The sequence below is a fragment of the Tamandua tetradactyla genome, chromosome 4, assembly GCF_023851605.1.
Source record: "Tamandua tetradactyla isolate mTamTet1 chromosome 4, mTamTet1.pri, whole genome shotgun sequence".
NCBI lineage: Eukaryota > Metazoa > Chordata > Mammalia > Pilosa > Myrmecophagidae > Tamandua > Tamandua tetradactyla.
In genome coordinates, this window is record NC_135330.1 from 19,907,475 (window position 1) to 19,932,781 (window position 25,307).

Sequence of the window (25,307 nt, forward strand, 5' to 3'; positions counted from 1 at the left end):
ATACAAAAGGCAAAATGGTAGAGGAAAGTATTACCCAAACAGTAATAACACTAAATGTTAATGGACTGAATTCCCCAATCAAAAGACATAGACTGGCAGAAAGGATTAAAAAACAGGATCCTTCTACATGCTGTCTACAGGAAACACATCTTAGACCCAAAGATAAACATAGATTGAAAGTGAAAGGTTGGGAAAAGATATTTCATGCAAATAACAACCAGAAAAGAGCAGGAGTAGCTATACTATCCAACAAATTAGACTTCAAATGTAAAACAGTTAAAAGAGACAAAGAAGGATGCTATCTACTAATAAAAGGAACAATTAAACAAGAAGACATAACAATCATAAATATTTATGCACCGAATCAGAATGCCCCAAAATACGTGAGGAATACACTGCAAACACTGAAAAGGGAAATAGATACATATACCATAATAGTTGGAGACTTCAATTCCCCACTCTCATCAATGGACAGAACATCTAGACAGAGGATCAATAAAGAAACAGATAATTTGAATATTACAATAAATGAGCTAGACTTAACAGACATTTATAGGACATTACATCCCACAACAGCAGGATACACCTTTTTCTCAAGTGCTCATGGACATTCTCAAAGATAGACCATATGCTGGGTCACAAAGCAAGTCTCAACAAATTTAAAAAGATTGAAATCATACACAACACTTTCTCGGATCATAAAGGAATGATGTTGGAAATCAATAATAGGCAGACTGCCAGAAAATTCACAAATACGTGGAGGCTCAACAACACACTCTTAAAACAACCAGTGTGTCAAGGAAGAAATTACAAGAGAAATTCATAAATATCTCCAGGCGAATGAAAATGAAAACACAACATATCAAAACCTATGGGATGCAGCAAAGGCAGTGCTAAGAGGGAAATTTATTGCCCTAAAAGCCTATATCAGAAAAGAAGAAAGGGCAAAAATTCGGGAATTATGTGTCCACTTGGAAGAACTGGAGAAAAAACAGCAAACTAACCCCAAAGCAAGCAAAAGGAAAGAAATAACAAAGATTAGAGGAGAAATAAATGAAATTGAGAACATGAAAACAATAGAGAAAATCAGTAAGACCAGAAGTTGGTTCTATGAGAAAATCAACAAGATTGATGGGCCCTTAGTAAGATTGACAAAAAGAAGAAGAGAGAGGATGCAAATAAATAAGATCAGAAATGGAGGAGGAGACATAACCACTGACCTCACAGAAATAAAGGAGATAATAACAGGATACTATGAACAACTTTACGCTAATAAATACAACAATGTAGATGAAATAGACAAGTTCCTAGAAAGGCATGAACAACCAACTTTGACTCAAGAAGAAATAGATGACCTCAACAAACCAATCACAAGTAAAGAAATTGAATCAGTCATTCAAAAGCTTCCCAAAAAGAAAAGTCCAGGACCAGAAGGCTTCACATGTGAATTCTACCAAACATTCCAGAAAGAATTAGTACCAACTCTGCTCAAACTCTTCAAAAAAATTGAAGTGGAAGGAAAGCTACCTGATTCATTCTATGAAGCCAACATCACCCTCATACCAAAACCAGGCAAAGATATCACAAAAAAAGAAACCTACAGACCAATCTCTCTAATGAATATAGATGCAAAAATCCTCAGCAAAATTCTAGCAAACCGAATCCAGCAACACATTAAAAGAATTATACATCATGGCCAAGTAGGATTCATCCCAGGTATGCAAGGATGGTTCAACATAAGAAAATCAATTAATGTAATACACCATATCAACAAATCAAAGCAGAAAAATCACATGATCATCTCAATTGATGCAGAGAAGGCATTTGACAAGATTCAACATCCTTTCCTGTTGAAAACACTTCAAAGGATAGGAATACAAGGGAACTTCCTTAAAATGATAGAGGGAATATATGAAAAACCCACAGCTAATATCATCCTCAATGGGGAAAAATTGAAAACTTTCCCCCTAAGATCAGGAACAAGACAAGGATGTCCATTATCACCACTATTATTCAACATCATGTTGGAGGTTCTAGCCAGAGCAATTAGACAAGAAAAAGAAATACAAGGCATCAAAACTGGAAAGGAAGAAGTAAAACTATCACTGTTTGCAGACGATATGATACTATATGTCGAAAACCTGGAAAAATCCACAACAAAACTACTAGAGCTAATAAATGAGTACAGCAAAGTAGCAGGTTACAAGATCAACATTCAAAAATCTGTAGTGTTTCTATACACTAGCAATGAACAAGCTGAGGGGGAAATCAAGAAACGAATCCCATTTACAATTGCAACTAAAAGAATAAAATACTTAGGAATAAATTTAACTAAAGAGACAAAAGACCTATACAAAGAAAATTACAAAAAAATATTAAAAGAAATCACAGAATACCTAAATAGATGGAAGGGCTTACCGTGTTCATGGATTGGAAGACTAAATATAGTTAAGATCTCAATTCTACCTAAATTGATTTACAAATTCAATGCAATACCAATCAAAATCCCAACAACTTATTTTTCAGAAATAGAAAAACCAATAAGCAAATTTATCTGGAAGGGCAGGGTGCCCTGAATTGCTAAAAGTATCTTGAGGAAAAAAAACGAAGCTGGAGGTCTCACGCTGCTGGACTTTAAGGCATATTATGAAGCCACAGTGGTCAAAACAGCATGGTAAATTGGCATAAAGATAGATATATCGACCAATGGAATCGAATAGAGTGCTCAGATATAGAACCTCTCATCTATGGACATTTGATCTTTGATAAGGCAGTCAAGCCAACTCACCTGGGACAGAGCAGTCTCTTCAATAAATGGTGCCTAGAGAACTGGATATCCATATGCAAAAGAATGAAAGAGGACCCGTACCTCACACCCTATACAAAAGTTAACTCAAAATGGATCAGAGATCTAAACATTAGGTCTAAGACCATAAAATAGTTAGAGGAAAATGTAGGGAGATATCTTATGACTCTTACAATTGGAGGTGGTTTTATGGACCTTAAACCTAAAGCAAGAGCACTGAAGAAAGAAAGAAATAAATGGGAGCTCCTCAAAATTAAACACTTTTGTGCATCAAAGAACTTCATCAAGAAAGTAGAAAGACAGCCTACATAATGGGAGACAATATTTGGAAACGACATATCAGATAAAGGTCTAGTATCCAGAATTTATAAAGAGATTGTTTAACTCAACAACAAAAAGACAGCTAACCCAATTACAAAATGGGAATAAGACTTGAACAGACACCTATCAGAAGAAGAAATACAAATGGCCAAAAGGAACATGAAGAGATGCTCAATGTCCCTGGCCATTAGAGAAATGCAAATCAAAACCACAATGAGATATCATCTCACACCCACCAGAATGGCCATTATCAACAAAACAAAAAATGACAAGTGCTGGAAAGGATGTGGAGAAAGAGGCACACTTATCCACTGTTGGTGGGAATGTCAAATGGTGCAACCACTGTGGAAGGCAGTTTGGCGGTTCCTCAAAAAACTGAATATAGAATTGCCATACGACCCAGCAGGACCATTGCTAGGTATCTACTCAAAAGACTTTAGGGCAAAGACACAAACGGACATTTGCACACCAATGTTTATAGCAGCGTTATTTACAATTGCAAAGAGATGGAAACAGCCAAAATGTCCATCAACAGAAGAGTGGCTAAACAAACTGTGGTATATACATACGATGGAATATTATGCAGCTTTAAGACAGGATAAACTTATGAAGGATATAATAACATGGATGGACCTAGAGAACATTATGCTGAGTGAGACTAGCCAAAAACTAAAGGACAAATACTGTATGGTCCCACTGATGTGAACCGACATTAGAGAATAAACTTGGAATATGTCATTGGTAACAGAGAACATCAGGAGTTAGAAATAGGGTAAGATAATAGGTAATTGGAGCTGAAGGGATACAGACTGTGCAACAGGACTGGATACAAAAACTCAAAAATGGACAGCACAATACTACCTAATTGTAATGTAATTATGTTAAAACACTGAATGAAGCTGCATCTGAGCTATAGTTTTTTTAATATATTTTTTATTTTTATTTTTTCTCTGTATTATCATTTTATTTCTTTTTCTGTTGTCTCGCTATTTCTTTTTCTAAATCGATGCAAATGTACTAAGAAATGATGATCATGCATCTATGTGATGATGTTAAGAATTAATGATTGCATATGTAGAATGGAATGATTTCTAAATGTTGTGTTAGTTAATTTTTTTAATTAATAAAAAAAGAGAGAAAAAAAAGAAACAAGGGAAGAAATAAATAGTTCCTTTACTCGTTGTAAGATCTGAAGTCACAAGAACTACATGAGAAATTAATTAATTCAGAATCTAAAAAAAATGCTTTCAAATGTATAATCAAGAAAAGAATAGCTCGCCGCGCGGCGCCCACGCCCCGCAGCAGCCGACCCGCCCGCCCTCCTTCTCCCCTCTCTTTCTCCGCCAGCCCGCCGCGCGGCGCCCACGCCCCGCAGCAGCCGACCCGCCCACCCTCCTTCTCCCCCCTCCTCCCCCTCCTGCTCCGGTCGCTCTCCAACCACCATGGTGCCCTCTTCCCCCGCCTTCACCGGCTCCTTCAACACCAGCCTCTACAGCCTTGCCGCCCTCACCTTTCCTCCTCCAGAACAGCTACTGGGGGAGTGGAGATAATACAGAGCAGCTCCCGGAGCCACGAGGGAGAGCAAAGGGACGGCGTACCCCATCCTGGAACGGCTGACTATCTGGGAGAACCAGCTCCGGTGAGATCACCAAGGGGCACGGGCTTTCCTGGGTGGGACGGCAAGCGACCGGAGTCCCTCCCTTCCACCTTCCCAGACCAGCTGGTAGAATTGGAAAGGCGGTCCCCTTAGGCCACGGCAGCTGGTGCCCCCACCACACGAGGCCCCCCGGAACAACTGAGATAGTTGGGTCGGAAATTCCCAGCCTGCAGAGAACAGTGACTGGGGGATCCCTTCCAAACACGTGACTCCCCCGTCGGCTGGGAATAGTGCACTCTCCCGGGCTGCGACAGCTGGCGCCCTCCCGCCACGCTTGGTGCCCCGGGCCGACTAGCTAATTCGGCCGGACGCTCTCCCATGCTGCGGCGGCCGGCGATCCTCCCCGCATTCGGAACCCCAGGCCGGCTGGCATTCTTCCAAGACGCTTCGGCTGCCGAACCTCCCCTACGGCGAGAATTTTCCAGAGTTAAAGGACCCACAGCAACTTTCACTGGTGGAACCCGTAGACAAACGTGTGCCACGAGCGCCACCTACTGGGCAGGATAAGAAAAACAGAACCCAGAGATTGCACAGAAAAATCTTTCAACCTGTGGGGTCGAACACCCAGGGAAATCTGACTAAATGCCCAGACGCCAGCAGAAGATAACGGATCACGCTCAGAAAATTGAACATATGGCCCAGTCAAACGAAGAAACCAATAGTTCAAATGAGATACAGGAGCTGAAACAACTAATGCTGAATATACGAACAGAAATGGAAAACCTCTTCAAAAACGAAATCGATAAATTGAGGGAGGACATGAAGAAGACATGGGCTGAACATAAAGAAGAAATAGAAAAACTGAAAAAACAAATCACAGAACTTATGGAAGTGAAAGATAAAGTAGAAAAGATGGAAAAAACAATGGATACCTACAATGACAGATTTAAAGAAACAGAAGATAGAATTAGTGATTTGGAGGATGAAACATCTGAATTCCAAAAAGAAACAGAAACTATCCAGAAAAGAATGGAAAAATTTGAACAAGGTATCAGGGAACTCAAGGACAATGTGAACCGTACAAATATACGTGTAGTGGGTATCCCAGAAGGAGAAGAGAAGGGAAAAGGAGGAGAAAAACTAATGGAAGAAATTATCACTGAAAATTTCCCAACTCTTATGAAAGACCTAAAATTACAGATCCAAGAAGTGCAGCGCACCCCAAAGAGATTAGACACAAATAGGCGTTCCCCAAGACACTTACTAGTTAGAATGTCAGAGGTCAAAGAGAAAGAGAGGATCTTGAAAGCAGCGAGAGAAAAACAATCCATCACATACAAGGGAAACCCAATAAGACTATGTGTAGATTTCTCAGCAGAAACCATGGAAGCTAGAAGACAGTGGGATGATATATTTAAGTTACTAAAAGAGAAAAACTGCCAGCCAAGACTCCTATATCCAGCAAAATTGTCCTTCAAAAATGAGGGAGAAATTAAAACATTCTCAGACAAAAAGTCACTAAGAGAATTTGTGACCAAGAGACCAGCTCTGCAAGAAATACTAAAGGAAGCACTAGAGTCAGAACCAAAAAGACAGAAGAGAGAGACATGGAGAAAAGTGTAGAAAGAAGGAAAGTCAGATATGATATATATAATACAAAAGGCAAAATGGTAGAGGAAAATATTATCCAAACAGTAATAACTCTAAATGTTAATGGACTGAATTCCCCAATTAAAAGACATAGACTGGCAGAATGGATTAAAAAACAGGATCCTTCTATATGCTGTCTACAGGAACCACATCTTAGACCCAAAGATAAATATAGGTTGAAAGTGAAAGGTTGGGAAAAGATATTTCATGCAAATAACAACCAGAAAAGAGCAGGAGTGGCTATACTAATATCCAACAAGTTAGACTTCAAATGTAAAACAGTTAAAAGAGACAAAGAAGGACACTATATACTATTAAAAGGAACAATTAAGCAAGAAGACATAACAATCATAAATATTTATGCACCGAACCAGAATGCCCCAAAATACGTGAGGAATACACTGCAAACACTGAAAAGGGAAATAGACACATATACCATAATAGTTGGAGACTTCAATTCACCACTCTCATCAATGGACAGAACATCTACACAGAGGATCAATAAAGAAATAGAGAACCTGGATATTACTATAAATGAGCTTGACTTAACAGACATTTATAGGACATTACATCCCACAACAGCAGGATACACCTTTTTCTCAAGTGCTCATGGATCATTCTCAAAGATAGACCATATGCTGGGTCACAAAGCAAGTCTTAACAAATTTAAAAATATTGAAATCATACACAACACTTTCTCGGATCATAAAGGAATGAAGTTGGAAATCAATAATAGGCGGAGTGCCAGAAAATTCATAAATACATGGAGGCTCAACAACACACTCTTAAACAACAAGTGGGTCAAAGAAGAAATTGCAAGAGAAATTAGTAAATACCTAGAGGCAAATGAAAATGAAGACACAACATATCAAAACTTATGGGATGCAGCAAAGGCAGTGCTAAGAGGGAAATTTATTGCCCTAAATGCCTTTATCAGAAAAGAAGAAAAGGCAAAAATGCAGGAATTAACTGTCCACTTGGAAGAACTGGAGAAAGAACAGCAAACTAATCCCAAAGCAAGCAAAAGGAAAGAAATAACAAAGATTAGAGCAGAAATAAATGAAACTGAAAACATGAAAACAATAGAGAAAATCAATAAGACCAGAAGTTGGTTCTATGAGAAAATCAACAAGATTGATGGGCCCTTAGCAAGATTGACAAAAAGAAGAAGAGAGAGGATGCAAATAAATAAGATTAGAAATGAAAGAGGAGACATAACTACTGACCTCACAGAAATAAAGGAGGTAATAACAGGATACTATGAACAACTTTACGCTAATACATACAACAATTTAGAAGAAATGGATAGGTTCCTGGAAAGACATGAACAACCAACTTTGACTCAAGAAGAAATAGACGACCTCAACAAACCAATCACAAGTAAAGAGATTGAATTAGTTATTCAAAAGCTCCCTAAAAAGAAAAGTCCAGGACCAGACGGCTTCACATGTGAATTCTATCAAACATTCCAGAAAGAATTAGTACCTACTCTCCTCAAACTGTTCAACATAATCGAAGTGGAGGGAAAACTACCTAATTCATTCTATGAAGCCAACATCACCCTCATACCAAAACCAGGCAAAGATATTACAAAAAAAGAAAACTACAGACCAATCTCTCTAATGAATACAGATGCAAAAATTCTCAATAAAATTCTAGCAAATCGTATCCAACAACACATTAAAAGAATTATACATCATGACCAAGTAGGATTCATCCCAGGTATGCAAGGATGGTTCAACATAAGAAAATCAATTAATGTAATACACCATATCAACAAATCAAAGCAGAAAAATCACATGATCATCTCAATTGATGCAGAGAAGGCATTTGACAAGATTCAACATCCTTTCCTGCAGAAAACACTTCAAAAGATAGGAATACAAGGGAACTTCCTTAAAATGATAGAGGGAATATATGAAAAACCCACAGCTAATATCATCCTCAATGGGGAAAAATTGAAAACTTTCCCCCTAAGATCAGGAACAAGACAAGGATGTCCACTATCACCACTATTATTCAACATTGTGTTGGAAGTTCTAGCCAGAGCAATTAGGCAAGAAAAAGAAATACAAGGCATCAAAATTGGAAAGGAAGAAGTAAAACTATCACTGTTTGCAGACGATATGATACTATATGTAGAAAACCCAGAAAAATCCACAACAAAATTACTAGAGCTAATAAATGAGTACAGCAAAGTAGCAGGCTACAAGATCAACATTCAAATATCTGTAGCTTTTCTATACACTAGTAATGAACAAGCTGAGGGGGAAATCAAGAAACGAATCCCATTTACAATCGCAACTAAAAGAATAAAATACCTAGGAATAAATTTAACCAAAGAGACAAAAAACCTATATAAAGAAAACTACAAAAAACTGTTAAAAGAAATCACAGAAGACCTAAATAGATGGAAGGGCATACCGTGTTCATGGATTGGAAGACTAAATATAGTCAAGATGTCAATCCTACCTAAATTGATTTACAGATTCAATGCAATACCAATCAAAATCCCAACAACTTATTTTTCAGAAATAGAAAAACCAATAAGCAAATTTATCTGGAAGGGCAGGGTGCCCCAAATTGCTAAAAACATCTTGAGGAAAAAAAACGAAACTGGAGGTCTCGCGCTGCCTGACTTTAAGGCATATTATGAAGCCACAGTGGTCAAAACAGCATGGTATTGGCATAAAGATAGATATATCGACCAATGGAATCGAATAGAATGCTCAGATATAGACCCTCTCATCTATGGACATTTGATCTTTGATAAGGCAGTCAAGCCAACTCACCTGGGACAGAACAGTCTCTTCAATAAATGGTGCCTAGAGAACTGGATATCCATATGCAAAAGAATGAAAGAAGACCCATCTCTCACACCCTATACAAAAGTTAACTCAAAATGGATCAAAGATGTAAACATTAGGTCTAAGACCATAAAACAGTTAGAGGAAAATGTTGGGAGATATCTTATGGATCTTACAACTGGAGGCGGTTTTATGGACCTTAAACCTAAAGCAAGAACACTGAAGAAGGAAATAAATAAATGGGAGCTCCTCAAAATTAAACACTTTTGTGCATCAAAGAACTTCATCAAGAAAGTAGAAAGACAGCCTACACAATGGGAGACAATATTTGGAAACGACATATCAGATAAAGGTCTAGTATCCAGAATTTATAAAGAGATTGTTCAACTCAACAACAAAAAGACAGCCAACCCAATTACAAAATGGGAAAAAGACTTAAAAAGACACCTACCAGAAGAAGAAATACGGATGGCCAAGAGGCACATGAAGAGATGCTCAATGTCCCTGGCCATTAGAGAAATGCAAATCAAAACCACAATGAGATATCATCTCACACCCACCAGAATGGCCATTATCAACAAAACAGAAAATGACAAGTGCTGGAGAGGATGCGGAGAAAGAGGCACACTTATCCACTGTTGGTGGGAATGTCAAAGGGTGCAACCACTGTGGAAGGCAGTTTGGCGGTTCCTCAAAAAGCTGAATATAGAATTGCCATACGACCCAGCAATACCATTGCTAGGTATCTACTCAAAGGACTTAAGGGCAAAGACACAAACGGACATTTGCACACCAATGTTTATAGCAGCGTTATTTACAATTGCAAAGAGATGGAAACAGCCAAAATCTCCATCAACAGAAGAGTGGCTAAACAAACTGTGGTATATACATACGATGGAATATTATGCAGCTTTAAGACAAGATAAACTTATGAACCATGTAATAACATGGATGGACCTAGAGAATATTATGCTGAGTGAATCCAGCCAAAAACTAAAGGACAAATACTGTATGGTCCCACTGATGTGAACGGACATTCGAGAATAAACTTGAAATATGTCATTGGTAACAGAGTTCAGCAGGAGTTAGAAACAGGGTAAGACAATGGGTAATTGAAGCTGAAGGGATACAGACTGTGCAACAGGACTAGATACAAAAACTCAAAAATGGACAGCACAATAATACCTAATTGTAAAGTAATCATGTTAAAATACTGAATGAAGCTGCATCTGAGCTATAGGGTTTTTTTTGTTTTTGTTTGCTTGTTGGTTTGTTTGTTGTTGTTGTTTTTTACTATTATTACTACTTTTATTTCTTTTCTTTATATTAACATTTTATATCTTTTTCTGTTGTGTTGCTAGTTCCTCTAAACCGATGCAAATGTACTAAGAAACAATGATCATGCATCTATGTGATGATGTTAAGAATTACTGAGTGCATATGTAGAATGGTATGATTTCTAAATGTTGTGTTAATTTCTTTTTTTTTTTCTTTCCGTTAATAAAAAAAAAAAAAGAAAAGAAAAGAATAGCTCAAGTACATACACATTTCAATTTGTCAAACATCTATTCTATGTACTTTGCTCATCTATAATCAATTTATATTCTTTTTCATTGTTGTTTTTTGAACTTACACTCTTAGGAAAACTTTAGAAGAAATGATAGCGTAAGTTTATCACAATTTCATAAATAAGCCAATTATACCAACATAAAACTAAATATGATATATAAATGTCATTTATATATTTTGGATCTTATATGTCTCTACTTAAATTAATCTTAGTAGTTTATATTTTTGTAATTAAAATAAATGAAAAATTTCCCTTTGTATTTTCTAATTGATTATTGTTAGCTTGAGTAAAAGCTATTGATTTAAGTAATTATTTTCTAATCAGGCCTTACTCTCTTATTGGCTATGAGAGATTTGTACTTGATTGCATTAGGTTTGCTAGGTACACAATGAAAATAACTAATTTTGGCTCTTTCTTATATTTATACCTTTTTCTATTGTTACTATCTTGGCTATAACTTGGAGGATGACTTTAGATATTATAGAAATACAGATATTCTTGTTTTATTCCTGACTATGTTAAGACTAACCCCTTTGTGTTTTACCATCAACTATGATAATGGCTCCTGAAAATCGAGAAAATATACTTTCATGACAAATTTGTGCAAAGAAGTGGTTATTGAACTTATCAACTAACTGCCTTTTGGTCATATTCTAAAATGGCATAGACTTTCACATTTGACATATTGAGTCATAATTTAATATTATTTAGAATATTTTAAATATAATTATAGCATGATAAAATAAAAATATAGTTGACACTTATATTTAGTTATATTAAATATTTCTTATTTTCCAGGAATACAGTCTACTTGGTCATTGTATATGATTATTTTTAAATACTGAAAATTTTATTTGATAGGATTTCATTTATATTTTTACATCTAATTTCACAAATAGGATTGGTCTATGATGTCCTTTTCCTCTTATTCCCTTTTTCCTATTTTTATTATCATCCTTGCAAACTGAATGAAAATTTTAGTGCTTTTGTACAGTTGGAAATAATCTAAATAGAAGGTGGGTTTCATGTTCCTTGAAAATTTGAAATGCCATTAATTAAACATTTCAGCTATGTTAGGTATCCCCAATAATTTTAATGTCATCCCTATCCTTGTATAAAATCCCTTTCTTATCTATTTTTTATGCCTGAATTTGTGCCTTCTATCTTTTTTATTGATTAAACTTCAGGAGGTTCATCCTTTTATTGTGTATTTTTTATTCTTCAAAGAGCCATGTTTGGGATTCATTTGTCAATTCTCCTTTTTCCCCAATTCTTCAATTTAGTCTTTTACTTTAATTTCTTATTCCTTCTTTCTTTATTTTGTTGTTTCATTCAGATTTATGTTGTCTGCTTAATCTGTTTCTCTTTATTATTATTTATTTCTCTAGTAATGCCAATTTATTTCTTCTGGAAATTTTGATGAGATTTGAGATCTTTAAAATACTACCATTTTGTTTTCTCATTGACCCAAGAGTAATTTTATAGAGATTTTTAATTTCTAAGTATTTGGAATAAATCATATAAAAGTAAACAAAAACTAATTTGTAACTGTTTGGAAGTATTCAAATACAAAGCCTATACCTGTAACTTTAAAAAATGAATAATAGAAAATATTTGCATATCATGCAACTTGGAGACACGAAATGAGCATTGGAGTTTGACAGTTTGTTCCACTCAACTCATATCTCTCGCCAATCAGAAGGTTTACGTAATGAAAATGGATTTTGTATCTAGAAGAGAAATCAATGTCTAAGAGATCATGCATTCATTCATTCAATACCTTCTATAAGCATGTCATTCTAATGTGTACTTGGGGCACTTTAAAGATGTAAGGAATCCATATCTTATCCTTCTAAACTGTAGTCTAATAAGGAAGATAATGCAGGTGAATAAGATTAAGATGGTTTAATAAGTAGAAGATAAAAAAAAGCAAAAGTGACTTCCATTGGACTAATTCAGTAGAAATTCAGGGGTGAAGAGTGACTGAAATCTGTTATTGAGCCTCTAATATTTTCTGTTGGTTCCAGATTTATGAAAAGCTCAAAAGATACATGTCGAGTGGAGTATAGCAATTATATTAATGAAATTGCATCCAAAATAGGAGTCAAACCCAGCCTGATCTCCCACCTCCACTGGGATACAAAGCTGGACAAAGAGATTTTCCTTGGGCCCTTAACCCCATATCAATGTCATCTGCAGTGGCCAGGGAAATGGACTGGGACGGGAAAGTTATCCTCACTCAGACACTGGATCTGCACACCCGTGAGGATGTGACTCTAGGGAATTGTGCTCTTTTTTCTTTTTTCCCATAGTAGTCATTGTCTTAGTTTCTTAGGTTGCTCAAAGCAGATACCACAAAGTGGTTCAGCTTAAACAATAGGAGTTTATTAGTTTACAAGCTTACAATTTTGAAGATATCATCCAGGTAATGCTTTCTTCCAGAAGACTAGCTGCCGGTGATCCTTGGCTCCTAAGCTACATGGCAGGTACATGGTGGCATCTGCTGTCTCTCCCTTCTTTTCTAGGTTTCATTGCTTTCAGCTTCTTGCTTCTGTTGCTTTTACTCTCTCTCTTTTCCATTTAAAAAGGACTCCAGTATTAGGATTGAGAGTCATCCTGGTTGAGGTAGAACATGACGTAACTGAAGTAACCTCATCCGAAGGTTCTATTTACAATGCATTTACACCCACAGGAATGGATTAGATTTAAGAACGTGTTTTTCTGGGGTACATACAGCTTCAAACCATCACAGTCATCATTTAAGTATTATGTCTTTAAGCTCACATAGGCATAGATGCTTAAGGAACTAGAGAAAAACAACTCATTTGCATTCAAATTGTATCAAAATGAAGACAATCAATTTTATAGAAAAAGACATTTGTTGAACTAACTCACATATGGATATTTCAGTGAAAACAATATTACTCCAATAATGATTTTCTAAAGTCCTTTCATGAAGAGAGCTTTGAAAATGTGTGTTTTAACTCCACTTTTTTCTGAAGTAATTTGAAGTGACTTACAGTTATACTAAAATTATAACAGCAATTAACAGTGTGGTTCAACTGAAAAAAAAAAAACAAGGATACAGGCAAAATGGAACCAAGAATAAGGCTTTAAAAAGCAATCTATGGTGCTTGCTTCGGTGGCACATATTCTAAAATTGGAACAATATGGAGAAGATTAGCATGGCCCCTGTGCAAGGATGACACGCAAATTCATGAAGCATTCCAAATTTTAAAAAAATAATTTTAAAAAAGCAATCTATGGGGTGGGCCACGGTGGCTCAGTGACAGAGTTCATGCCTGCCATACCAGAGACCTGGGTTCAATTCCTGGTATCTGCCCATGTTAAAAAAAAAAGAAGCAATCTATGATCTAAAGATTACATATTTATTACACCCCACAGATAACATATTTATTGCAAAGGAAAAGTGTTCTTTTTCAGTGGACAGATCTGGCACTCACCACCTTAATCAGGCCATGTAACAGCACTGTCAATAGAAGATAAATCTGAAATTTTGCAGTCTCCGATATGACGCAATAAGAAATCCAACATAACCTACATGTGATAGTTAGGTTCAGGAGTCAACTTGGCCAGGTGGTGGTGCCCAGTTGTTCTGTGGCTATGGACGTAAATCATCGGCATGAGAAATAAATCTATAGCTGATTACATCTGCAGTCAGCTAATGGGAGTGCCTTCCTCAATGAATGAGGCTTAGTAGGAGAAGTCAGAAGAGAAAAAGCTCAGCAGAGCTCTGCAGAACTCAGCAGCCTGGCACACCTCAGCTCAGCACTTGGAGCTGGTTCAGACCCAGACATTTGGAGATGCAGAAAGGAAACACTCCCAGGAAAGCCATTTGAGCCCAGATACTGGGAGAGAGGGCCTGCAGACATCACCATGCGCCTTCCCAAAATAGTAAATTTGTAACTTAATCAGTCCCCTTTATAAAAGCCAATCTATCTCCATCTCAGATGTATTGCATTCTGGCAGTCTTAGCAAACTAAAATACCTGGGTAGTATTGTTGCCAAAGAAACATAACTGAATGTAATCATGAGGAATAATCAGAAAAATGAGAAATGATGATATTCTCAAGAATTCTTGCTTGCCCTCTAAAAGACATTCAATGTCATAAAAAAAAAACTAAGAATGTGCAGGAAAAAGATCCCATATAAAAAATACTAAATGGTCATAATGACCAAATACAATATTTGAACTTTGACAATTTTGGCACAAGAGGGGAAATTTAAATATACACTACATATTAGATGATCTTATTAATGTTAATATTATCTGGTGTAATAAAGGCATTATGGTTATGTATATGGGCATCCTATTTTTAACAGATGTATGCAGATGTTTAAAAAGTAAAGTACCAATGTCTATAATATATTTTCTAAAGTTTTAGCAAAACAGTATGTATGTGTGTGTGTGTGTGTGCATTTATAAGAGAAAAAGAAATGAAAGGGATAATTGGTGAATTGAGGTGAAGGGTATTCAAGCATTCATTGTACTATTCCTTCAGTTCTTTTGTAAGTTTGAGAATTTCTGAATAAAGATTTTAGAGGAAAAAAAAACTTATATTCTATAATGATTTATACATGTGCCACTGTTGGGCCACAAATTCAAGTATTAACCAAACCAAAAAGAAAAACTTGGTCACATATTCAACTCATAAGATTCATGAGATAAGAACAGACCAATTGCCAAGGAGAATAATAACTATGCTTAACATTAAGATGAAGCAAGAGCTTCTACGGGGATTCTTATTAATGAGAACACTATTTTGTAGCAATAGTATCCTTCATGACATCCTTAACCTAATTGCAATAGAATCTGAGTTAGGTGCTGTGCCAGTTTGAAAGGATTATGTGCCCTAGAAAAGCCATATTTTAATCCTGATCCATCTGTGGAGGCAGCTGCTTCTTTCAATCCCTATTCAACACTGTAGGTTGGAAGCTTGATTAGATTATCTCCAGGGAGATGTGATGCCCAATTGTGGGTATTAACTTTTGATTAATTAAGAGGGAGATGTGGCTCCACCCATTCCAGGTAGGTCTTGATTGGTTCCTTTAAAAGAGGAAACATTTTGGAGAAAGGTTCAGAGCCATGAGAACCACAAGAGCCCATGCAGCCAGAGACGTTTGGAGATGAAGAAGAAAAATGCACCCAGAGGAGCTTCATGAAACAAGAAGCCTGGAGAGAAAGCTAGCAGACATTACCATGTTCTCCATGTGCCTTCCTAGCTGAGAGAGAAACCCTGAACTTCATCAGCCTTCTTGAATCAAGGTATCTTTCCCTGGATGCCTTAGACTGAACATTTCTATAGCCTTGCTTTAATTTGGACATTTTCACAGTCTTAGAACTGTAAACTAACAACTTAATAAATTCCCCCTTTTAAACGCCGTTCCATTTTCTGGTATATCACATTCCAGCAGATTGGGAACTAGAACAGGTGCAATTCCCTAAGAGCAATTCAGCAGGGACGTGAGTCATTGTGATCTGGTTCCTCTCCTTTCCCGGATGAGGTTTGTCACCGTGCTCTATTTTAGAATAGTTGGACTACTGTCTTTGGAACACTCTTTGCTAAATATTATTTCTCTTCACAGAAAATTTAATAAATGTTGAGCTTGCCATCTCTGAACACATCTGGAATAGAGAAATTTTTTAAGATAAACATTATGATCACAGGTTTTTACATCTCAGCTGTAATAGAAAAGGGTTCACCTTTTGTGGAGGCTGAGAGGCTGAATAGGACACCTGTCTCTATAAAAGACCTTCCCACCTACCGAAGATGTGAGCCCAAGGAGGACTCACTCCCAAGGCCAGGATTCTCTTTAGTTTGGTTTTGAATCTGTTCCACATAGGCTAATCGCTGATTGAGGCCCCCTGCTCTGCTTTATATGACATGACCTGTTCTAGTTTGGTAGCTGCAGGAATGCAATATACCAGAAACAGAATGGCTTTTAAAAAGAAGAATTTAATAAGTTGCTAGTTTACAGCTCTAAGGCTGAGAAATTGTCCCAATTAAAACAAGTCTATAGAAATGTCCAATCAACGGCATCCAGGAAAAGATACCTTGGTCTAAGAAGGCCAATGAAGTTCAGGTTTCTCTCTCAAGTGAGAAGGCACACGGCAAACACAGTCAGAGTTTCTCTCTTATCTGGAAAGGCACATGGTGAACACGGTCAGAGTTTCTCTCTCATCTGGAAGGGCACATGGCAAACACAGCATCATCTGCTAGCTTCTTCTCCTGACTTCCTGTTTCATGAAGATCCATGGGAGACATTTTCCTTCTTCATTTCCAAAGTGGAAAGGCACATGGTGAACACGGTCAGAGTTTCTCTCTCATCTGGAAGGGCACATGGCAAACACAGCATCATCTGCTAACTTCTTCTCCTGACTTCTTGTTTCATGAAGATCCCTGGGAGACATTTTCCTTCTTCATTTCCAAAGGTCACTGGCTGGTGGACTCTGTTTCTCATGGCTATGTCGTTCTGCTCTGCTCTCTCTGAATTTCTTTGATTCTCCAAAATGTTTCCTCTTTTATAGGACTCCAGAAACTTATCAAGACCCACCCAAATAAGTGGAGACATGTTGTCACCTAATCCAGCTTAACAACCACTCTTGATTAAATCACACCTCCAGGGAGATGATCTAATTACAGTTTCAAACATATAGTATTGAATAGGGATTATTCTGCCTTTACGAAATGGGATTTAGATTAAAATATGGCTTTTCTAGGGTCCATACATCCTTTCAAACCGGCACATGACCAAAAGATTTTTATCCTGACAAAATAATTTTAACAAGGATTCTAAAGCATATTTAGCTTTAAGCTTCCTGTTGAGCCCTCTAAATATTTAATCTGTGAATTATAGCCCAATACAAGTGAGGTAACATTTGAAGGGGTTTTAAGATTTATAGGCCAGTTAAAAGTTGAGAAACATGTATCAAAAATAATAAAGTTTAGATGTGAAATAACTAATCTTTGCCATTTGCATCTAGCAAAAGCCAGCTAGCAGAATCACTTATCTATTTAGTCCCCTCAAAGATCAAAATTTTTAAAACATATTATCTATTTTTAAAAAGCCTAAGGTTAAGGTGGAAGAGGAGGTGTGGTGAAAAGGAGATTGAAATGTGCCAGTTATTTCTGGTTAAAAATCCAGTTTTACTTTAAAGAAAAATGTTTGCTATGGTGCCCTCACTCTGACTTTTCAATTAAACATCCAAAAGGTCAACTGCTTGGCACTGGATAAGGCTTATTTTTTCCATCTTAGGTAGAATTCACTGTAAAAAGCAGCTCCAAATAATCAAAACTATTTCAGAGTTGACTGAATAGCTTCCCAAAAATAACCATAGATGTTAAAAATGTAATTGAGATATACATTGTTAAGGGAAAATCTACATTGTCCTGGTCTCCTGTTTCAGGAGGAACCTCCATTAGAAAATCACCTTCACCTTCTCATCCCTTTTGTGAATGAGAGTTGAGCCTTCACTGGGGTCCATCTTTTCTTCACCATGCAGACTGAAGTTTCTTATTGCATTTGAAGTCTCTCTCTGTCTCTCTAACTATTGGGTTCTTCCAGCAGCAATTTGGGATAAATTTGGATAAATGATGGGTCATCCTAGGCTTAAGATTTAGGAGGAAACTATTAGGAGTCCTCATTGGAACTGCAAGTCAAAGCCATATTCTAACATCAGCCAGTAATAAAGTTAGTGTCTTCATTTCCATCTGGCTGACTCCTGTGTCTTGATCTTGAATTGTTTCTCAACTCAAAATGGATTTGAAGTGTGTGGTCAATCATCACCCCAAACTTTCTCTAATAATATTATTGAGTCTCATCATTTTCATGATAATAAAATATCAACATATATGTCCAAGGGCTTGAGATGATTTGAGTCTATAGCCACATTGTTATAATTTTGTTAAAAATTCTGGAAGACATTATGGTATTAATACAATGAATAAGAGATTGAGGGGACTTTTAACTGAATTTATCTGTGGTCTCAAGATTCTGTGCATTCAGTTGACAGGTTCTTTAGTAGGTCAATGACTCAATTTACTCAAGCACTAGCAGAAGCCATGTATATCTAAAATATTTGCTCCATCAATAACTTAAGAGGCTCTCTTGAAAACTTATTCTAGGGTCTGGAATATTCCTCTATTTTCACACTTGGGTACACTTGTCATAAGTTATCTGGAGGCTCTGATTTGTTTATTTATATAAGAGGCAGTAATGTTTAGTTTCCAAGGGTTTGTGCTCTGGAGCCAGACAGCTTGAGCTCATATCTTGGCTCTGTGTCAACTCTGTGATCTAGGCAGGTTATTTGCCCTCACATGTTCAGTTTCCTCTTCTGTAAAATAGGGGTGAAGATGCAGTACCTACCTGTCATAGTTTTTCTCACTGCAATATCAAATATCACAAAATGGGTCAGCTAAAACAATGGGAATTTATTGGCTCACAGTTATGAGACTATGAGAAGTCCAAATTCAAGGTATTGACAAAGTGAGATTTGCCCCAAAGCCTGGGCTGCCAGCCATCCCTGGGATTCCTTAGCTTATATCCCTGCCTCATGTTATGGCAGCATCCTCTCCTTTCTCTTCTGGATTCCACTGACTTCTGGCTTCCAGCTCTTCTGTAGGCTTTTTCTCCCTGGGTCTGAATTTCTTTTTCTTACAAAGGAGGTAATCTGGGTCAAGGCCCACTCTCATTCAGTTGAGCCACAGCTTAACTAAAATCACATCTTTAAGAGACCCTATTTACAATGAGTTCCAGCTTATAGCATGATTTAGATGAAGAACATGTCTAAATTGAGGTACCTAATTCTTTTTTTTTGAATGGGCAGGCACCGGTAATTGAACCCGGGTGTCTGGCATGGCAGGTGAGAACTCTGCCACTGAGCCACTGTGGCCCACCCATGAGGTACCTAATTCAAGGACAACCTCAAAGGGTATAATGAAGTTTAAATAAGTTAATACACTGAAGACGCTTAAACTAGTACCTACCACATCTTGAGCACTCAGAAAATAGCTATCCTACTAAATAGCTATTATTTCAACCTCACTCATGTATACATTACCCATTTATGGCCCTGACTCTGTAATTCTTTAGTGAAATAATTTTCATATGATACCAAGGTAGACAATTTTCAAGTTGACAAGTTCATTTGTGTTTCTAATTAATATAATGTCAAGGTTCATTGAGGATATCTACATTAATTTTTTCTTCAAAAATGGGATTATACCATACATACTCTTTTGTCCTACTTGTAAGTTGTTTAATCAAGCCACCAATATTGGATATTACTGTTATTCCAAATAATCTCCCCATCATGAGCTTGACCCAGCTTTCCTCTCGCTATGGTGGGAGACTTTTCACAGAACAGAACCTGAAGGGCAAATTGATACCCCAATCCAGTTAATTTCCCACTTTCTAGTCATCATTCATCTATTTCATCTCTACCTTGTCATATTTTTTCCCTACACTGATTCATGGGTAAGCTGAAACTGCAAAGTACACGAGAAACCATAATTCCAATATTTCTTTATATGTTTGCCCCACCGGCAGAGTTTTATTTGTGGACACCACACTTCTAGGAATACTGTTCTCATTCCCAGCACTCCCTGAGACTCCCCAGCATCTCGCCATCACTAGTCTAAGCCCACTATTCTCTGATAATCACCATTTATGAATCAGCGTAGGAAGATGGAAGTGCAGTAGGGCACAGAAGAGTGGGAAACTACTTTAACCAGTTCAAAAAGTATCACAAAGTTATGACCAGTAGAGTATCTCAGGTCTCTGGGTCAGAATAGCAAATGTGGAGAAGGGGTTGCTTGAGAGCCAGCCAAATGTCTTTTTTTTTTTTTTTTTTTTGGCATGGGCAGGCACCAGGAATAGAACCCAGGTCTCCAGCATGGCAGGCGAGAATTCTACCCGCTGAGCCACCATCACACTGCCCCAAATGTCATTTTAAAATAAAATTCTACTGGTGGCTTAGCAGGCAGAGTTCTCGCCTACCATGCCGGAGACCTGGGTTCATTTCCCAGTGCCTACCCATGTAAAAAATATAAATAAATAAAAATAAAATTCTACTGTGCTGTTTGGTTGATCATTAGTGTACCTTTTTTTTTCTTTTGTATACCTTCCTTATGTCTTCACTTTAATACTTTAATGTTATAATGGGAATATATAGAATGTATGCTATACTATAAATAGCTTTCAGCTTTCCCATCTCAAACCTTCATTGAATGAAATTTTGGTAGTATTATCCTTAACTCTTTCACATTCAATTCCCAATATGTGAGCCATGGGAGGAGTCTGGACCCAACACTGTTCCTAAAACCCTCAGGGTCCAAAGTCGGACTGACCTGGGTTCAAATCCCAATCCTACCTACCTCTTGCTGTAGGAAACTGGGCAAGTTGTCTTACTCAGCCACATCGCCTGTGTCCTGAATGATATCAGTTCTGCGTGAATAAAAATAGTTCCTACTCCACAGAGAAGTCATGAGGAATAAATCCAGAAAGCATAGGTGGTGCCCTGTAGGTTTAGATATTATATTATTATGCTATTCTAAATTTCTGCTATATTCCTATGCTCCTGAGGAGGTCAACAAGTTAGATCTTGACCTTTGACAAATGACATACATAAAACTACTGGGACACTGCGGACAACAAAACTCCCCTGAATTCATACTATGCACCTGAAAAAGTTTATCCAAGTCAAGACTGGAAAGCCTCCAAAGAAAATTCTTTTCAACTTCTTCAAACTCTCAATACTTTCACCTTTTAGGGGTATTACATGTGTAATTTTCAGAATCCAAGTGCCTCCTAATTGATATAGTGCTCTGGCATACTAAGTATGCCCGCCCCAAATGTTAATTTTGATGATAAGTATGCTGTTTTATGAAAGTTAAAAAACAAACATCTGTCAAGCTAATCCTTGAGGACGAAAAGAAGTTTTATTAGATATAGGGATGTGGGACAGATGAGTAAAAAATATGGATTAAAATAAATAAATAATAGGGGGAACAAACGTTAAAATAAATTGGGTAGAGGGAAATACTCGTGGTCAATGAGAAGGAGGGATAAGGGGTATGCTATGTATGCATTTTTTCTTTTTTTCTCTTTATTCCTTTTTCTGGAGTGATGTAAATGTTCTGAGAAATGATCATGATGATGAATATACAACTATGTGATGATATTGTGAGCCATTGATTGCACACCAAGTACGGAATGTTCATACGTTAAGAATGTTCATGTTGTATGTTGACTGGTTTTATTAATAAAAATTTAAGAAAGAAATAGGTATGTAGGCCAAAGTCCTCAAACACATTTTATGCTTCAAAGGCATTTGAGCATGACAGCAGTAATGTCAATCTAGAGAACGCTAAGGAAAATTCTGCTGTCTTTGAGTCTATAGAAGTCTCAGACACCATAAAGTGAGGGGCTGACCCACGGTATTTGTAGAGACAGGGCTGGATATAACTCTACTATCTGTCCCTTCAGGACAGATGGAGTCTGATATACCAAAGGAAGCCCCAAATAAGATGTACGTATTACTGAGAATGGATCTATCCACTGCAGATACCTCAGAACACCTGGATCTTTTGTAGGGCATGTTGTTCCAAAAAGCCACCACCCTCTCCTCCTCTACAGACGACATCCAAAAAAGAACTGCACAGTGAAGCTCAACAAACACTCCTGACTAATCATTCCCACTGGACAGGCCTGCGCCTGAAGGGAGTAAATGACTAAGAGTACATGTTATAAGCTTAGTATTTTTGACATGTGGTTTTCCCTGAATCTTTGTCGGAGTCTCTTTCAAAGTAATAAGACATAAATGTGAAGCAATTTGAAACATGAGCTAATTACTCTATAGAATGTCCTTTAGCTCCCGGGAAACATTAATACCCCTTCTTGTGTGTGATGATGAAACAGATATGTGAGCTGGCCTGCGGCATCTCAAGGAGTGGGGATTAAGGCCCAGGAACTCCCAGATCCAGTAGATCTTGTGGTTCCACTCGTGCATCTGTGCTGTCACTGTTCCCAAAGCCTGGGAGGAGATCACCCAGTCAGCGGTCAAGAAGTACAGTCTGCTGGCGTTGCCCACCATGAGGCAGCTTCGCCCGCATGCAATGATATGTCCATGACAGGGACTCGCAGGGTCACAGGTTTTTTAGTTATTGGCATTCAAGTGTACATCACAGTGGGTGGCTCGTCGCTTAGTACCCCAGCTGCATACGATTCAAAGCATGGGCAGGTAGGTCCCTTATAGTCTCAGAAAATCCTTCCATTGCCTGGCTCCAGTATACTGCTTAATTAGCAGACAGAGCCAGTTGAAGCATGAATCTACTGTGACCCTAAAAAAAAGCAGCACTGTTTAACACTGTGTGAGCAGTATTTTCCATTTTTGAAATTTCACTCACTCGTTCATCCATTATTTATTTGTCTGGACAACAAATATTTCCTGAGCCTCCAGTACTGTCCTAGGCAGTAGGGATACAGCAGTCGACAAGAAAAGCAAATTCCCTGCTCTCATGGGGTTTACAGTCCTTGGGAAAGACAGACACTAAATAGATAGATAAACATCATGTCAAGGAAGGAGAAAGACCAGAAATAAAATAAGGCAGGTTAAGGCAATAGTAAGTGACTGGGAGGAGACTATTGCTTTTTAAAATAAAGTGGTCAGGGAAAGACTCTGAGGGTGGGGATGTCTGCGAATGGTGGCACTGTAGAATATGCCCCAAATTGCAAAGAAGGCTGGAAAGAGAAAAAGTGGGAGCCAGCAAGATGGGTGGAAAAGGCATTTTTCTAGAACCCTCTCTGGAAAAGTGTTTTTGCTTATAAGATGGGCACACAAGATCACTTCCACCTGGAGGCAGAATCCTGACTCACAGAGGCAATTTTATCATGTAAATAAGTCCCATTTGTAGCTGCATTTGCATAATAAAGATTATGAAATGCACTATATTAATGCCATCTAATTTGATCCTTCAAGAGAAATCTAGGACAGATGAATAACTATAAAACATGAACAAAACCTGGGACAAGAGAGCAGACTTAGAACTTTTGATATGACAATATTTAAATTCATTCTCCAAATTCTGAAGTCATCTTTTCACCTCCTTTGTTCTCAGTTCAGTGCAAATGCACAGCTCTAAAAAAAGCCTGAGTGAATGAACAGATAACAGAATTAAAGCAATATGCTGAGTCAAAGCTGTGATCAATCCCATCACTCTATGCAAATATTTGCAAGAAAATTCTCACCAGAGACAGATGATTATACAGATTTTCCTATACAATTTGTGTATTTTCCAAGAAGAGCAGAGTGACTTTTAGCAGCATTTCTAGTCCCATTTTTCATTTCAGCAAATTGAAGGAAGGAGCTAGTGACTGATGAGCTGGGATTTGGACCTAGACTCCCTGCCCAGGATTTAACTGGCTGAACACAAGCAGAATCTAGGGGTCCTGCCAAGTCATACCCGCTGGCAGAGGTCATACCCGCTGGCACAGGTCATACCCGCTGGCAGAGGTCATATCGGCTATTGGGCCTCCCCACCTCCAGTTGGAAGGCAACATTAGGGAGCCTTTAGGGAACAACTGGCAGGCATGCAAACAGGAGGCCTGCTAAAGACTAACTCAGAGACGCAGAAGTCTGGCTAGGAGCCATGTGGGTTTGAGGACAAGAGCATGGACACATCTGACTTTGTTAGTTTTGGGTCACCTGGTGTATTATTATTGTGACCAAAAAGCAGTTTAACTTGCCCAAGAGCAGGTTAAACAGTCTATGTGGGCATCAATACATTCTCTCCATATAGCCCATTAGTCTGTGCTTCTCTTAAAGAATGTACATGTTTTTCTGGAACAATTTACATGATAAATTGTAAGTTTTTTAAATTAATGTAAGCATAAATTTTTTTTTAATTTTTAAAAATTTTTTAAATTAATATAAGTATATTCTAGATCATCTGGATGACCAGGGACCAAATTTGTCGATGTTCATGACTATATCGGTGGCAACAAGAACAGGTTTTTAATCACTTCAGAACTGAGAATGTAATATGTAAGGGATAAGCAACTAAGTGAAGGCAAAACATTTTTGTAGTAGTTCAAATGTGAAAAGAAAAGGCAATTCATCCCATAGCACATGGTGGTGTAGCCATGCTGATGGCAAAGAACTGCTGTAGTTTATATAATGCTCTTATTGTGAGCGCCCTTAGTTTCATCACAATGGCATCTGCTACATTAAATCAATGGTAGACATTTGTTTGCATTAGATTTTTAAATTTGCTTTGGTTTTAGAGTAATATAAGAGCCATATGTATAAGAAGTTTATGCCTGGATTTTAGGTTTGTACATTTGTAAGTTTAAAAAAAGAATTTAAATCAAAGTTGTAAAGCTTTAAGAATTATTTTTCATTTAAAGAGGGCCCATCAAGGTCATTTACTGCAGCATTGCTTTTAATTACAAAACATTGGAAACACCCCAAATATCCATTTATATATTACTGATTAAATAACTCTGGATTTGAACCCAGATCAGTCCAACTTTGGA

The 25,307-nt window shown here is 37.4% G+C and overlaps 1 protein-coding gene and 1 non-coding gene across 2 annotated transcripts in view; both read left to right on the top strand.

Moving 5' to 3' along the window:
* Nucleotides 1–25,307, top strand: part of LOC143680178 (flavin-containing monooxygenase 5-like) — a 71,611-nt gene that overhangs the window by 34,665 nt on the left and 11,639 nt on the right. The window lies entirely within an intron of this gene.
* LOC143681802 (U6 spliceosomal RNA) lies at nucleotides 13,882–13,988 on the top strand. The gene has a single exon (XR_013174860.1). It is a non-coding gene; the product is annotated as a U6 spliceosomal RNA (small nuclear RNA).